We start from the raw sequence: 16,975 nt of genomic DNA on the forward strand, positions 1-16,975 counted from the left end.
CCAATTTATGGGTCAAAATTCTTGGTTTAATCTTTAAGGCACTTTAACAGTTCTATTCTTTGTAAAAATATTTTTTAAGATTACTATACTGAAAAGTGAAAAAGCTAAATATTTAGCTTTTTTAATTGTAACTATTTATTATTTTTTATACAAGAATATATAAAAATCTAAAGTTATACCCATATTTTATTTACAAACTGTTTATTATCAAGAAATTATAATTAGTCGTACTTAAAATTATGGGACATTCAAGACAAAATGTAATTGTAATGTAATGAAATATGAAAAGTACAAAGAAAAAAGGTGGGATGTCCATGTATTTTCTACATTTAGTCTACATTCGTTAAGTCTCATAGTGTAAGCACCAAAAGTGCTCTCCTGAAATTTTCATTTTACCACGAGTACTGGATAATTTTCTGTTGGGATGATTTTCTATTATTTTGAAATATTTGTGACCCAATGATAAGTCACTTAGATCCATCTTATTGCCCATACAACCTTCCAGGGGGACCTTGAGAGGGACCTCTATAAATAAATTAAAATTGGTGGATAAAATTAAAAATTAAATATTTCCTCGAGAAATTTAAGAATCCTTAAAGGATCTACAAAAAAAATATTATGCATGTATGTATACACGGACAGAGTGACCATTGCAATCTTGGTTATTATAAAACAAAGAAAATCAGTTAAATTAGGGCAAAGTTGCACATTACATGATCAAATATATGCCAGTAAAAAAAATATCCTGCAAGATTCAGAAATATGCAAAAAAATAACAATATTTTCTTTGAAATAATAATTATAATTTTTCCTGGAGTTATTTATAAACAGATTTCAAAATAACATACACATTTACATAGAAATTTTTTCATAGAAAATTTGAACAAAATAAGAGGACACCACTTACCTGCTATAACTGGATTTGAACTCTGAACAGGCATGCAGGCAGAAGTATTTCCTAAATAATTAAAGGAAGCAGACATGGGCCTATTCTCTTGTTGACTGATATTTGTTAAAGGGAAATTTTGGCTAAGTATGGGATCTGGTAGTGTTATAAGATCTATTCCCATAGATGAACTGTCACAATCAATTGACATTACTGTATTTTCAAACAAATCATCCCTTACTTCGATGTCCTGATCCACTAAAATGTTAAAAAAAAATATATTGCAGTTGGTAGGTGCATCCCGCATTATCCCATCATCAGTGGGGGAAAACATAAAAAATTCTATACCTACATGCATTTATTTGCACGGTAGGTGCCTGTCAATTTTGTTTAAGAAATATTTTATAGTAAATGCTCTTAAAATGATAAAATTTATTTACTATAAATGATTCACACTTTTTTCAACCATTCTGTGGTACTGTGAATCCCAATAATAAAATATACAGGGATTACAGGGCATCCTATTTGAGAGCCTATTTGTCAAGGGTGATGTAACTATCATAAGGCAGAAGAAAGCAGAAAGAATAAAAACAATCTTATGTAGGAAATTATTATGTATATTTTATGATATAATGGAACCCAGAATGGGACAATACTCCGGATAATATTATTACTAAAAGTATACAAATTTACTATAATACTTTACCTGGTAGATTAATAGTAGGGACTGCATTAATTCTAAGACCTCCAACTGTGCCTGGCACACAATCTTCTCTGGAGAATGTTTTGGTCTTACAGCTTTTATCCAAGCCCTTAGGAGCCTGCGATTGTTTTTCGGAAACCGATGCGGCTTACTAGAGAAATCTGTACATTCCTGAACACAACATGGTCTTTGTTTTATCCTTTTGGGAGGGTTATTCTGAAAACAGTGGTCCTCCTCCTCCATCCCATCTCTTGCCAATAATAATAGTCAAATTATAAATAGTACAGGGCACTATAGGGTCACTAGCACAGCTAGCACTACCTATTATAGAAGTAGCACTATAATATACAAAACAAACTGATTAAAACAACCGCAATAAAACATAAAACTATCAGAAAATCGGAATATCAAAATATTAAAATCGCGACTAGGAATCCCTAAAATAAGATTTAGCTGCATGTTACGGCATCTTGTGGCGCCATTACGTAACTAATGCAATACAGAATTTTGTAATATTTTAGTCATAACAGCGCCATCCTGCGGCTGTGAATTGGAACAATTGTTTTTTGACAGTTAGATTTGCGTGTCCCTACTATTTTCCTCTGTGTACTGTGGGTTTTGGGTGCCATTGATACCGCCATGTTTACGTCATTCGATTTCAATATTTTCGCTGTAGAATCTTGTTCTTGTTATTCACATTAATATTTAATGTCAAGTGCCTGTCAAAGGAGACTTAGTGCTCTTCACAAAATAGAAATTAGCTACCTATTTATAAATCCAAGAATCTTGGGTGCTCCAGTGGTGTACTTTTTTCTTGTGTTGTGTTATGAGGTGTGACGGGGTAGCATCTTTCAGAATCTGTATAATATGTAACATAAATATACATGGATGTAGTCGTATTTTTTAATTATCATTGTTTTGTAGTACTGAACGTATTTTATTTTATGTCTAAAATCAATCTTGTTGTTTTTTCTAAATATAATATTGAATAAAAATGCTTTTGAATGACCACACCTACGATACCTTAGGAAGTTTTAATAATCCAATAAAAAAAATTACTCACATTTTTTTTTACATTAACAAAACTAACCGAAAGCAAATCGGGAAAACCTATAATAAAAAATACAGTGCCTCTACCTATCGGAGAATAATTGAAATAAAACAGCTCCTGTAATGTACGGCAAATCGATGACGTGCCGCGCCATCTTTCGATCGAACGGACAACTTAAAACAACCATTCACTTTTATTTCTAAAGGGGATTTTCTGTGACTGAAATTCTTCTGACAAATCAGCTAGCGTCCTCTTGCTTGCGCAACAGAGACTGTTGCAACCAACTTGATAGTTTGACATGCCTAATTGGACGAATCAAAATGGTGAAAGGCGTGGCCAAATTAAAGCGGGAAATCAAATTCCATTTAATCTGACAATCTTATCATTTAATCGTAATATTTAAAGCAAACGCCTATGCAAAAAGGTTACTCTTAGAGAAAAGGGCCTTTTTGATTGGGTGTTAGCATCAGATATTGATTTGAACAAAAATTAAACCTTTCGGCTTTATTTCACATATCTAAATGAGTTGATTTACTGCAATAATCTACGACATGTACTAACAATAGTGTACGGCATATCACCAATTAAACAAATGGAAATAAAACAACGTTTTTCTTCAATATATTTAATATTTAATTTTTCTGAAAAAAATTACTTCAAATGATATACAATAATCTATTATAACAAACATTTTATAAATTAGAATTAATTTAAAAATGTTTAAAACTATTTTGTTAGCATTAAAGTACCCTAATTTTAAACAGATTAGAAAAGGTTGTCAAAATTTTTGTGCTATTTTCTCGTCATAAAATATATAAATGCATTTTTATTAGGTTAATAATATCCTCATTTTATTAACACATAAATTCAATAGAGGATGAATTATCCTTATTTAATATATACTTGTTCTGTTTCCTAAAGAAAAATTAAACAGATTTTAAAATTATTTAAAATTCTATAGCAGAGTATTATCAAAAGAAACATCCATCCATCTACAAAATAAAATAAACTCTTTGAAAATTAAAACAACTTTTTAGTATAAACATATATCACTTACGAGTACATAGTATATATTTGTTGGTCTCTTATAATACTAACAACATATCTTGGAACTATAATATTAATAAAAACTTAATTTAAGGACAGATAAAATAAAAAAAAAACTCTTAAAAAAACACAAGTTGTAAGAAAAACATTAATTCTGATCCATTCCGGGTACTCAGCTCTCTTAGTTTCTATACCTATGTCTCACCTCAGTGAACACAGGATTAGTAATCAATAAGAAAAATATTTGAATATTGGAATAAAGGTTTATATGTTCTATACAGGGTGGAATCAGGACAGATATGATTAAATTGCGATTGCTTTCTAAAATTAGGAATATTTTGGTGTTTTCCATTCGTAAAAGGAGCACATTTATTTGTCTTTGCTCATCTTATGTTAAGCTTATTTTTGGTGACAGAAGTCAGTACAAAAGCAATAACAATTTTATTTAATAAAAGTAATATATTTTTTACTATTTTTATTTAACACAATTGAACTAAAAAAGTTTCTCTTTTTTATATCCTTTTTTCATTCGCTTTTTTTTGATATTATTTAAAGCCGTAGAACAAAATAATTAAACACACAATAAATTACACACCTATTCATGGGGATTATTATTTGACCCTACGAAGTTACCCTAAGATCTACTGAACAGCTGACGAGGGAAATCAATAATAGCAAATCATAAAAAGGTAAATTATAACGGATCGCCAAACAAAATTGTGAATCTGAGCGGAATCAAATAAGAAACACTGACCAATTTTCAACTCATTCTGATGTGAGGTTTTTTTTTTAAGTATTTTTCTAAGATGCTAAAGTGACCAATCACGAGAGCGGATTAGACGTCGGAAAAGCGGCAAATGAGCAGGTCTACGTCCCCGGTTAAGAGTTTATAAGTATATGTATAGGCGGCGTAGTCGGCAGCCATATCTGGAGCAAAAGCTTTAAAAAATTGCAACATAGCCCTACTATCTGCAAATTAAAAATTTAATTAGTTCTTTACCGGCGGCGTATAAAACGAAATCAAATATCAAGTTTATTTAATCATTATTATATAAAACATGTCTATATTTACGGTTTCTAAAAATCGCACTGCAGTGTTGCCAGGTCTGATAAAATATCACAAGATCTTGCGACTTTTTTATTTTTTCTGGTGATAAGGTGAACGTCTTTGATTTTCAAATAAACATTTTTTTCTCTTATTTAGAGTTAATATATTTTATTTATTTTTAATACATGTGTTCTTTTCAAAAAGTAGATATACTAGTTACTTTCAAACACTAATTAAAGTAATATTATATCTGTTTATGACAAAAGTTTTGGTGGACATTTAATAACTTTCGTGACTTGATTTTGATCATATTTAATTTTTGGCCTGGCAAAATTATCGGCTACTGTTTTAAACTTAGAACATTAGAAAGGGCCTTTCAATGTTCCAAGATTTTTAAAGCGCGTAAAACTAGCTGTTTAAAAAAATTCAAAGATTTCTGGTCGAAATATTTAACCGATGTATATTTCTGGCTGTTATTATTAGAGCTCAAAATACCTCAAAAAGCTAAATTAAAAAAACCACAAAAAGTAAATTGTAATGAATTTGACAGTCACTATATCCATCCTATGATTTACAAAAGCAAATAAGGAAAAAAAGTTTCTGTTCACATTCTACTCGAAATAATTATTTATAAGCTCGGCTTATAATTTTTAAACAACAGGCATAAAATTATTAATAATTGCCTAATAAAAAACGTATTACTAATTATTGAACCCAAGAAATCAAATAAATTCAACAGTTCTTGGAGAGACACCTACGGTGATATAACAAAAGTTTAAGGAAACCACCGACAAAAAAGAAACTGAAGCATCTTAAGAAACAAAAATATTATACACGTCTAGCAAAATAAAAAATAAATTAACTGCTTTATAAAAATTAATTTGTATTTTATATTCTTTACGGATATAGTAAAATCACTTAGAAACAAAAAAAAGTCACATACCACTTCTTTAACAGGTAAAATCACCCCAACTTTATCCCGACAACGACTCAACAGAATTTGACAAAATAATTTTTCAAAATACTCGAGGGATCAATAGAAGATCAATAGGTGTTTTTCTATATTTTATAAAAATCATTTAGCTTATAGGCGTTTTTGTACTTGTGACGAAAAAAAAATGAAGCCATTCCTATACCAACCAACTTTTCAAATCTATCAAATTGCCAAAATGTTTTTAAAGATATTATAAAATATACAAAAAAGACATACCATTTTTTTAACACATGAAGAATTTAGCCTAAAAAAAATTATTTATGTCAGAAAAGTGCGAACTTAGCTAATTTTCTTAAAAATTTTCAAAACTATTAATTTTAATTTTTTTTTGATAGATATTATAAAAACAAACAAAAAAGTCTTATAACACATTTTTCCCAGATAAATAGTATAGCGTAAAAAAAAATATTTATAACAGAAAAGCGCGGACTTTTTTAAAATTTTTTGAAAAAACACCAACCCACCCCAAGTTTATCTCGAGAACGGCTTGACCGATTTTCACGAAATAACTTTTAAATTACTCGGGGGATCAAAAAAAAAAGGTGTTTTTCTTAAAATCAAAATCAATGAATATCATGGGCTTCTTTAGTACTTATTAAGAAAAAAAAGAAAAAAGCCAACACAATAACATACAGTTTGCAAATTTAATTAACTTTACAAATTTTACTTATAGATATTATAAAAACTCATAAAAACAAACAAAAAAGTCTTATAACACTTTTTTCCCAGATGAATAGTTTAGCCTAAAAAAAATTATTTACATCAAAAAAGTGCGGCCTTGGAAAATTTTCTTAAAAATTTTCAAAACTATTAATTTTTATTTTTTTTTTGATAGATATTATAAAAACTAATAAAAACAAACAAAAAAGTCTTATCACACTTTTTTCCCAGATGAATAGTTTAGCGTGAAAAAAAAAATTTATATCAGAAAAGCGCGGACTTAGAAAATTTTTTGAAAAAACACAACCCACCCCAAGTTTATCTCGAGAATGGCTCGACCGATTTTCACGAAATAAGTTTTAAATTATTCGAGGGATCAAAAAAAAAAGGTGTTTTTCTTTAAATCAAAATCGATGAATATCATGGGCTTCTTTAGTACTTATTAAGGAAAAAAGAAAAAAGCCAACACAAAACATACAGTTTGCAAATTCAATTAATTTTCCAAATTTTTTTTACAGATATTATAAAAACTCATTAAAACAAACAAAAAAGTCTTATAACACATTTTTCCCAGAGGAATAGTTCAACCTAAAAAAAATTATTTATATCAGAAAAATGCGAACTTAGCAAATTTTTAAAAAATTTTCAAAACTATTAATTTTAATTTTTTTTTGATAGATATTATAAAAACTCATAAAAACAAACAAAAAAGTCTTATAACACTTTTTTCCCAGATGAATAGTTTAGCGTGAAAAAAAATATTTATTTCAGAAAAGTGCGGACTTAGAAAATTTTTTGAAAAAACACAACCCACCCCAAGTTTATCTCGAGAACGGCTCAACCGATTTTCACGAAATAAGTTTTAAATTATTCGAGGGATCAAAAAAAAAAGGTGTTTTTCTTTAAATCAAAATCGATGAATATCATGGGCTTCTTTAGTACTTATTAAGAAAAAAAGAAAAAAGCCAACACAATAACATACAGTTTGCAAATCCTATTAATTTTCCAAATTTTTTTTACAGATATTATAAAAACCCATAAAAACAATCAAAAAAGTCTTATAACACATTTTTCCCAGATGAATAGTTTAGCCTAAAAAAAATTATTTACATCAGAAAAGTGCGGACTTAGCAAATTTTTAAAAAAATTTCAAAACTATTAATTTTAATTTTTTTTTGATAGATATTATAAAAACTCATAAAAACAAACAAAAAAGTCTTATAACACTTTTTTCCCAGATGAATAGTTTAGCGTGAAAAAAAATATTTATATCAGAAAAGTGCGGACTTAGAAAATTTTTTGAAAAAACACAACCCACCCCAAGTTTATCTCGAGAACGGCTCAACCGATTTTCACGAAATAAGTTTTAAATTATTCGAGGGATCAAAAAAAAAAGGTGTTTTTCTTTAAATCAAAATCGATGAATATCATGGGCTTCTTTAGTACTTATTAAGAAAAAAAGAAAAAAGCCAACACAATAACATACAGTTTGCAAATCCTATTAATTTTCCAAATTTTTTTTACAGATATAATAAAAACCCATAAAAACAATCAAAAAAGTCTTATAACACTTTTTTCCCAGATGAATAGTTTAGCCTAAAAAAAATTATTTACATCAGAAAAGTGCGGACTTAGAAAATTTTTTGAACAAACACCAACCCACCCCAAGTTTATCTCGAGAACGGCTTGACCGATTTTCACGAAATAACTTTTAAATTATTCGGGGGATCAAAAAAAAAAAGGTGTTTTTCTTTAAATCAAAATCAATGAATATCATGGACCTCTTCTAAACTTATGAAGAAAAAACAATTAATACCATACAACTTGTAAAATTTAAAAATTTTAAATTTTTTTTTTATGGATAATATAAGGGCTCATAAAAGCAAACAAAAAAGTCTAATACAACTTTTTTCCCAGATCAATAGTTTAGTCCATAAAATAACATTTATATGAAAAATTTAAAAACCAACCCACCCCAAGTTTATCTCGAAAACGGCTCGATTCATTTCGGGTTAATTTCTCTAATGTACTCAGGGGGTCAATAGAAATAGGTGTTTTTCTTTAAATCAAAATCGTTGGATGGGAGTACTGAATAACCCAACCCAACCCAACCCAACCCAACCCAACCCAACCCAACCCAACCCAACCCAACCCAACCCAACCCAACCCAACCCAACCCAACCCAACCCAACCCAACCCAACCCAACCCAACCCAACCCAACCCAACCCAACCCAACCCAACCCAACCCAACCCAACCCAACCCAACCCAACCCAACCCAACCCAACCCAACCCAACCCAACCCAACCCAACCCAACCCAACCCAACCCAACCCAACCCAACCCAACCCAACCCAACCCAACCCAACCCAACCCAACCCAACCCAACCCAACCCAACCCAACCCAACCCAACCCAACCCAACCCAACCCAACCCAACCCAACCCAACCCAACCCAACCCAACCCAACCCAACCCAACCCAACCCAACCCAACCCAACCCAACCCAACCCAACCCAACCCAACCCAACCCAACCCAACCCAACCCAACCCAACCCAACCCAACCCAACCCAACCCAACCCAACCCAACCCAACCCAACCCAACCCAACCCAACCCAACCCAACCCAACCCAACCCAACCCAACCCAACCCAACCCAACCCAACCCAACCCAACCCAACCCAACCCAACCCAACCCAACCCAACCCAACCCAACCCAACCCAACCCAACCCAACCCAACCCAACCCAACCCAACCCAACCCAACCCAACCCAACCCAACCCAACCCAACCCAACCCAACCCAACCCAACCCAACCCAACCCAACCCAACCCAACCCAACCCAACCCAACCCAACCCAACCCAACCCAACCCAACCCAACCCAACCCAACCCAACCCAACCCAACCCAACCCAACCCAACCCAACCCAACCCAACCCAACCCAACCCAACCCAACCCAACCCAACCCAACCCAACCCAACCCAACCCAACCCAACCCAACCCAACCCAACCCAACCCAACCCAACCCAACCCAACCCAACCCAACCCAACCCAACCCAACCCAACCCAACCCAACCCAACCCAACCCAACCCAACCCAACCCAACCCAACCCAACCCAACCCAACCCAACCCAACCCAACCCAACCCAACCCAACCCAACCCAACCCAACCCAACCCAACCCAACCCAACCCAACCCAACCCAACCCAACCCAACCCAACCCAACCCAACCCAACCCAACCCAACCCAACCCAACCCAACCCAACCCAACCCAACCCAACCCAACCCAACCCAACCCAACCCAACCCAACCCAACCCAACCCAACCCAACCCAACCCAACCCAACCCTTTTTTTTTTTTTTTTTTTTTTTTTACGAGGTTTAGGAAATCTGTGAACAGACCCCCCAGGCATTGATATTCTGGCGCCTGGGGGAGTGTGGGGATGGGAGCGACGTGGCCCGACCCACTAAAACCCTTTCCTCTTGCAGCCTTCTAGGAAGAAAGAATGATTTTCAGGAACCGTCTTGGTGTAGACTTAGCATCTGAAAGTCATTCGGCTGGTCAGGTCTATTAGTTAACAGTACTGTTTTCTATATGTAATTCGAATTGTGCCTTTTCTTTCATGATTGTGGTGAGGAAGTTTTCGATTATTTTCCATTTAGTTTTAGAAGAGAGCATTTTATCCATTAGGTTTGTTGAATTTATTGCGCCTACTTCATTGCATAGAGCGTCTCTGGGTTCCTCCCATTTGGTGCACCAAAATATCGTATGTTCCGCATCATCGTCTCTATCACAAAAGAAGCATTGTGCATTCCTCTTCTTTTTTATTTCATGCAAATACTTTCCGAAGGTTCCGTGTCCTGTAAAGCATTGGGTGAGATAATAGTTTACTTGTCCCCATTTTCTCTCCGTCCATCTTTTAATGTCTCCAATAAGGGTTCTAGTCCATCGACCTTTGCTTGTAGTATTCCACTCTTCTTGCCACATTCTTAGGGTGCTTTCCCTTTCTGCCATTTTCTCTGCATTGGATGTTTTTCTGCCATATTGGAACAGTCTATATCGTTCATTAGCTAGAAGGTGGATAGGAGGTGTTCCTGCCAGGAGTAGGATTGCATCTGTCGAAACCGTACAGTAGGCGCTACATATTTTTATTGCCATAGGCCTTTGCGTTGACTTTAAACGTTGCAATAGTGATTGGTGCGTTAACGCCTCATGCCATATTGGGGCTCCGTAGAGTGTTATCGATTGCACCGTCATCGCAAGTATCTGTCTTTTTTTAGCGGTAGGGCCTCCAATATTTGGTAAGATTGCATTTAAAGCTTTAATGACCTTGCTAGCCTTGTCGCATGTCCCCGCAATATGTTTTCCAAACTGTAATCTGCGGTCCAATATTATTCCCAGGTATTTGACAGTTGATTTCGGGATGATGTTTGCTCCACCTATTGTAAAGGTTATATTCTTTTGCCATTTGTATCCTAGAAGGATTGCTTCCGTCTTTTCTGGGGCTATTTCTAATTTATTTTGCTTCATCCATAGTTCTATATTATGTAGCACTTCGTCGGTCTTCCAAATAAGTTCGTTGTGGTTTTTCGAAGATACTAGCACCGCCAGATCGTCAGCATAGCATATTAGATTGACATTTTCAGGCGTTTCAATCGCCATTACTCCATCATATAAGATGTTCCATAATATAGGGCCTAAGACAGAGCCTTGTGGGACCCCACCTCCGATTTTCTCCTCCAGGTTTTTATCGACGATCACTGTTCTGTCATTGAGGTAAGAAGATATGATTTTTATAAGATAGGGGCTGATTCTTTTTTCTTGGATACTTTTTAGGATTGTCGGCCAGCAGGCAGTATTAAATGCGTTTTTAATGTCAACTAGGACTAGTGCGTGATATGTATCCGTATTATGCGTAACAATTGTACGAATTTTTTCTACTGCATGTATAGTTGATTTACCCTTAATGAAGCCATATTGCGAATTGTTGAAGCCTCCATTTTCTTCTAGTTCTGTTACAAGGCGGGCTTTAATTAGGTTTTCCATTATTTTTGCAACCGAGTTTATTAGGCATATAGGTCTGTATTTTGTTTCTTCTGTTATGATTTTCTTTGGTTTTTCTATAAGAATTAGTTTGGCCTGCTTCCATTCCATCGGGAAATTGCCGCTACATATAATTTTGTTAAAGAGTCTCGTGTAGTAACCAGTGTTTTCTTTTACCAGGTGTTTCATTATTTCTGGTGATATTCCATCTGGTCCGGGGGCCTTTTTGGGTTTTAAGTTAACTGTAGCATTTATGACTTCATCGTTGCTAAAGTTATCACAGGGGTCGTTATCATAGCTCATCTGGGTTTCTGCTTGAATTTGTCTTTTCTTTTCTGGGAGCATAAAGAGTTCTTTAAATATGGTAGATTTTTCGTCTACGGTTAAGGCTGTTTGCGGGGCTCGCCGTTTGAGCTGCGATGTGACAATTTTATATGCTTGGCCGTAAATATCATTTTCTAGTTCGCCACAAAGATTTTTCCACGTACTTTTCTTTGCTTTGTTTATTGTCTTCCTTAGGTCCTTTTTGGATTCCTTGTATGCTATTTTTTGGATTTCCCGTTCTTCTGTTGCCCTAGCTCTTTGGTATAATCTTCTTTTCTGCTTTGTTGTGAGGATTTTTTCTTCTACGTTGTCGTTATACCAGTACGGCATTTCGTAATTTTCATTGCACCTTATTCTTGGGGTAGTTCTTTTGAAGGCCGTTTTAATGATTTGGCTATATTTTCGCACGTCTATCGAATATCTGTTTTTTTTCAGCTCCTTTTTAAATTCATCGTTCATGTTTTTCAGGTTTGTGTATCCATTTTTGTACTTTATGAGTGTAGGTTTGGATGCTTCGTTTTCTATTTCAATTTTAATGTATACGTGGTCACTAAGAGTTGGTTCGTCTAGGATGTTCCATTTGAGTTTATTTGTATGTGTTTTGGCGCACGTAAGTGTGAGGTCGATATAAGAGCTTCCGTTCCATCTAACTAGTGTTGGTAGGGTTCCGTTATTTAAAACGTGTAATTCCAGGCCTATTATCCATTGTAGCAATGCTTCTCCTCTTTTGTCAGTGACAGTACCTCCCCAGTAACTATTTTTTGCATTAAAATCCCCTGTTATTATAGTTTTTTTATGTCTTATATTTTTTCTTATTTCTAGTTCTAACTCCAGCAAATGTTCATTAAATATCGTGAACGAGCAGTTAGGCCCAATATATACACTAAATAACATATACTCAGCGGTTTCGACACTTACAAAACATTTACCCATTTTGTATTTTATCACAGAATATTTCTGGCTAACATTTATTATTGCTACAGTGATGTTCTCATTGTGATAGATAAGCCTCTTTTCTTGGCATTTTCTGTGTGGTTCACTTACGACAATGAAATCACATTTTTCTTTAGCGGCTTGTAGGATTGCCATATCATGTGCTGCTAGACTATTGTTGGTATTTATTTGTAAAATTTTCAAAGTCATGATGTCGTTACGCAAGTACAGGTTATTACAGTCCATTTTCCGCCACCGATTGTTGTCTAGTCCTCTTCCTATTTTGTCTTTGTATGGCAAGGGCAGCCTTGTAAGATGCGCACTTTCCAGTTCCAGCCCTGTGACCAGGCACCATACATAAGGGGCATGATGGCTCTCTCTGGCAACTGTTAGCCATGTGATCTGTTGCTCCACACTTAAAACATGAGTTGGATCTATTAATTCCACTACAGTCCTCGGTTACATGGTCATACGCCCAACATCTTCTACATTTTGCGATTGTTAATCGTTCCTCCATGGAGCAACTGACTATGCCTATCCTTATCCTTTCCTGTTGCATAAGTTTGTTTGCATTTTCTTCATTTAGAGACAGCGAAATCGCAGTGCCTTTCGCACTTGGTCTAAATTCTCCCAGTTTGAATTCACCTTCATTTAATTTCCCTAGCTTTCCTTCTAATGCTTCAATTACCTCAGTTTTAGTTGTAGTTTCCTCCATGCCCTTTATATGTATTGTCTGAGGTAGATCTGATGTAAGGCCTCTAGTGGATATCTGAGTATTTAGTATATTATCTTTAATGATTTTTTGTAAGGCTCGGGCTTCTGCTGGTTTTTTGTCTGTAACAATTAGGACTGCTCCATCTCTTGTTTGTCTAACGGTTCTAATAATGTCGCATATTTTTGGGTCTTTGATGGTATTTTTAATTTCTAATAAGGTCTCCTTATACCCCTGTCCTTTTTTATTCACTATTAGAGCTAGGGTGTTTTCGTTCTTATTTCTTTGGTGGTTTTCTTCCAATCTTCCGCTGCGCATAATAATCTTTTGTGATGTGGTGTAGATGATCACTTTGGTCTGTGTGCCATGGAATATTGCCTCCGTTAATTTTTGCAGTTCGGGGATACTCATCGCTTTAATATGATGCAATGCTATGTATTTTGAGCCTTGGTAATCATTTTTTACCTTTTGTAAGTTTGACCACAGCTTATAACTTTCGTCGTTAAGTTTTATTTTCACTACCTCGTGCTCTTCAGTTTTTGTATCTCCAGAGTTTGTCTTATATCTTGTAGCCCTATATAAGGAGCTGTATTCGTCATTCAATTCTGCCAGCTCAGGGTATTTCAATCGGTATATTTTTTGGATGCTTTGCATCATCTCTGGGTCTTCTGGTTCGACTAGAACAACCTTAACTGATGATTCTTTGCATAACGAAGGGTCTCCAACTTTTATGCACGTATTGGTAAATACTTTGCTTGACCAGTCCTTGTTCGCTATTTCTTGAAAGCTTTCATATGTCATTTCGGGATCTATGTTTTCCAGAGTCTTTGTTCCTGTCTCTTTCCTTGATGCGCAATTCTCGCATTTATTATCTTCGGTTTTACTTTTTTTTTCTGCCTCTAAGAGTCCTTGTAAAATTTCTATTTCTTTTTGATACCCTTCCTCTTTTTCCTGAGCAATCAATTTTTCCATTTTGTGTTCTTGTATAGCTTGATTTAGAAGAGATTTCATGTGTCCAAACATTTCTTTAATCTCTCTATGCACGTTCCTATTCTCTGTAATAAATTTGCCCATTTCTACCATCTTAGAATTTAGGGCGTTGAGTTGAGGTGTGATTTCTATAGCTTTTATTCGTTCTACTAGTGGCGGGCTGCTGGTGCATGCTTTTCTTTTTTTGCTCGGGTTTACGTCTTCATTCGGTGTCTGTATTGTGGTGTGAGGCTTTTCCATCTTTCGATCTTCTTTTAACTTTGGCGGAGTTCTTGCTAAAGAACTTCTTCTTTCAAAAGGATCATGTCCTGTCTGTTTTGTTCCAGTAATCATCCACGTCCCAGCCTGGTTCCCTGCTGGAGACGATAAACAGTCGCTGGCTGGCGGTCGAGCGGGGCCTGTTTGCTCACCCACAACATCGACCGGTACTGGGGTATCCCTCCCCTGCACCGTAAACTCATTTTCTCTTTTTGTTCTATCCATGTTTGCGTTTGCCGTTTTTTTTTTTTTTTTTTTTTTTTTTTTTTTTTTTTTTTTTTTTTTTTTTTCAGGTCAGGAAGTGGGAAAAAAAGGAGCCTCCTAGCCCTCGTTACCTAATAGCGTCGGAGGGGAGAAGTGGTTGTTGCCAGGCAGCGAAACCGTGGGATAAGGATAGCGTTTAAAGGGGTAAGTAGGCAAGAATTAAGGAAAGCATTTTTAGGAGGCGCTTCGTAGCGCCTGAGCCGTCCTTAGCAAACAGACGTCCAGCTCCACGCATCTTCTGCTCGAAGCTAGACGGCTGTCTGGGCCCCCTCCACCAACGACAAGGTCCAGCGGCTCCACGAGGGGGAACCCAACCCAACCCAACCCAACCCAACCCAACCCAATTTTTCCGATGGCTCCCATAGAAGCCGAGATATCGACCTTCAAAGTTTGGCTTTTTTCATTTCTCGTGTATAGCCCCCCGTATCGAATTTTATCACCAAAAATTGATTTTTTTCGAAATCAAATTAAGTATACCAGCGTATTATTTGGGTCACCTAGATTACGAAAACACCGGGTTATAACAGGATCCGAGCAGAACTAAGGGAATGAGAGCACTTTGAAAATCCTGAAAAAGTCGTTTTCGACGTCCGTTTTTGAGGCCAAAAATGGGCATCAAAAATGCCATATCTCGGCTATCGTAACAGCTACGACCTTCCGGATAGTCTCGTTGGATTAAGAATGACGAAACTAAGACAAACCCGTTGGAATTTTCCCGATGGCTCCCATAGAAGCCGAGATATCATCCTTCAAAGTTTGGGTTTTTTCATTTTTCGGGTATACCCCCCCGTATCGAATTTTTTCACCAAAAATTGATTTTTTTCGAAATCAAACTAAGTATACCAGCGTATTATTTGGGTCACCTAGATTACGAAAACACCGGGTTATAACAGGATCCGAGCAGAACTAAGGGAATGAGAGCACTTTGAAAATCCTGAAAAAGTCGTTTTCGACGTCCGTTTTTGAGGCCAAAAATGGGCATCAAAAATGCCATATTTCGGCTATCGTAAGAGCTAGGACCTTGCGGATGGTCTCGTTGGATTCAGAATGACGAAACTAAGACAAAACCGTTGGAATTTTCCCGATGGCTGCCATAGAAGCCGAGATATAGACCTTCAAAGTTTGGGTTTTTTCATTTTTCGGGTATACCCCCCCGTATCGAATTTTTTCACCAAAAATTGATTTTTTTCGAAATCAAACTAAGTATACCAGCGTATTATTTGGGTCACCTAGATTACGAAAACACCGGGTTATAACAGGATTCGAGCAGAACTAAGGGAATGAGAGCACTTTGAAAATCCTGAAAAAGTCGTTTTCGACGTCCGTTTTTGAGGCCAAAAATGAACATCAAAAATGCCATATCTCGGCTATCTTAAGAGCTACGACCTTGCGAATGGTCTCATTGGATTCAGAATGACGAAACTAAGACAAAACTGTTGGAATTTTCCCGATGGCTCCCATAGAAGTCGAGATATCGACCTTCAAAGTTTGGGTTTTTTCATTTTTCGGGTATACCCCCCCGTATCGAATTTTTTCACCAAAAATTGATTTTTTTTTTAAATCAAACTAAGTATACCAGCGTATTATTTGGGTCACCTAGATTACGAAAACACCGGGTTATAACAGGATCCGAGCAGAACTAAGGGAATGAGAGCACTTTGAAAATCCTAAAAAAGTCGTTTTCGACGTCCGTTTTTGAGGCCAAAAATGGGCATCAAAAATGCCATATCTCGGCTATCGTAAGAGCTACGACCTTGCGGATGGTCTCGTTGGATTCAAAATGACGAAAGTAAGACAAAACCGTTGGAATTTTCCCGATAGCTCCCATAGAAGCCGAGATATCGACCTTCAAAGTTTGGGTTTTTTCATTTTTCGTGTATACCCCCCCGTATCGAATTTTTTCACCAAAAATTGATTTTTTTCGAAATCAAACTAAGTATACCAGCGTATTATTTGGGTCAACTAGATTACGAAAACACCGGGTTATAACAGGATCCGAGCAGAACTAAGGGAATGAGAGCACTTTGAAAATCCTGAAAAAGTCGTTTTCGACGTCCGTTTTTGAG

The 16,975-nt window shown here is 35.6% G+C and overlaps 1 long non-coding RNA gene across 1 annotated transcript; it reads right to left on the reverse strand.

Annotated features, from left to right (window-relative positions):
* Positions 1-168: 168 nt before the first annotated feature.
* Positions 169-2,648, reverse strand: LOC126749798 (uncharacterized). Its single transcript, XR_007665370.1, has 3 exons — positions 1,593-2,648; positions 908-1,144; positions 169-525 (listed from the first exon to the last, which is right to left on the reverse strand). It is a non-coding gene; the product is annotated as an uncharacterized LOC126749798 (long non-coding RNA).
* Positions 2,649-16,975: the final 14,327 nt, after the last annotated feature.

Source organism: Anthonomus grandis, unplaced genomic scaffold (genome assembly GCF_022605725.1).
Source record: "Anthonomus grandis grandis unplaced genomic scaffold, icAntGran1.3 ctg00000803.1, whole genome shotgun sequence".
Lineage (NCBI taxonomy): Eukaryota > Metazoa > Arthropoda > Insecta > Coleoptera > Curculionidae > Anthonomus > Anthonomus grandis.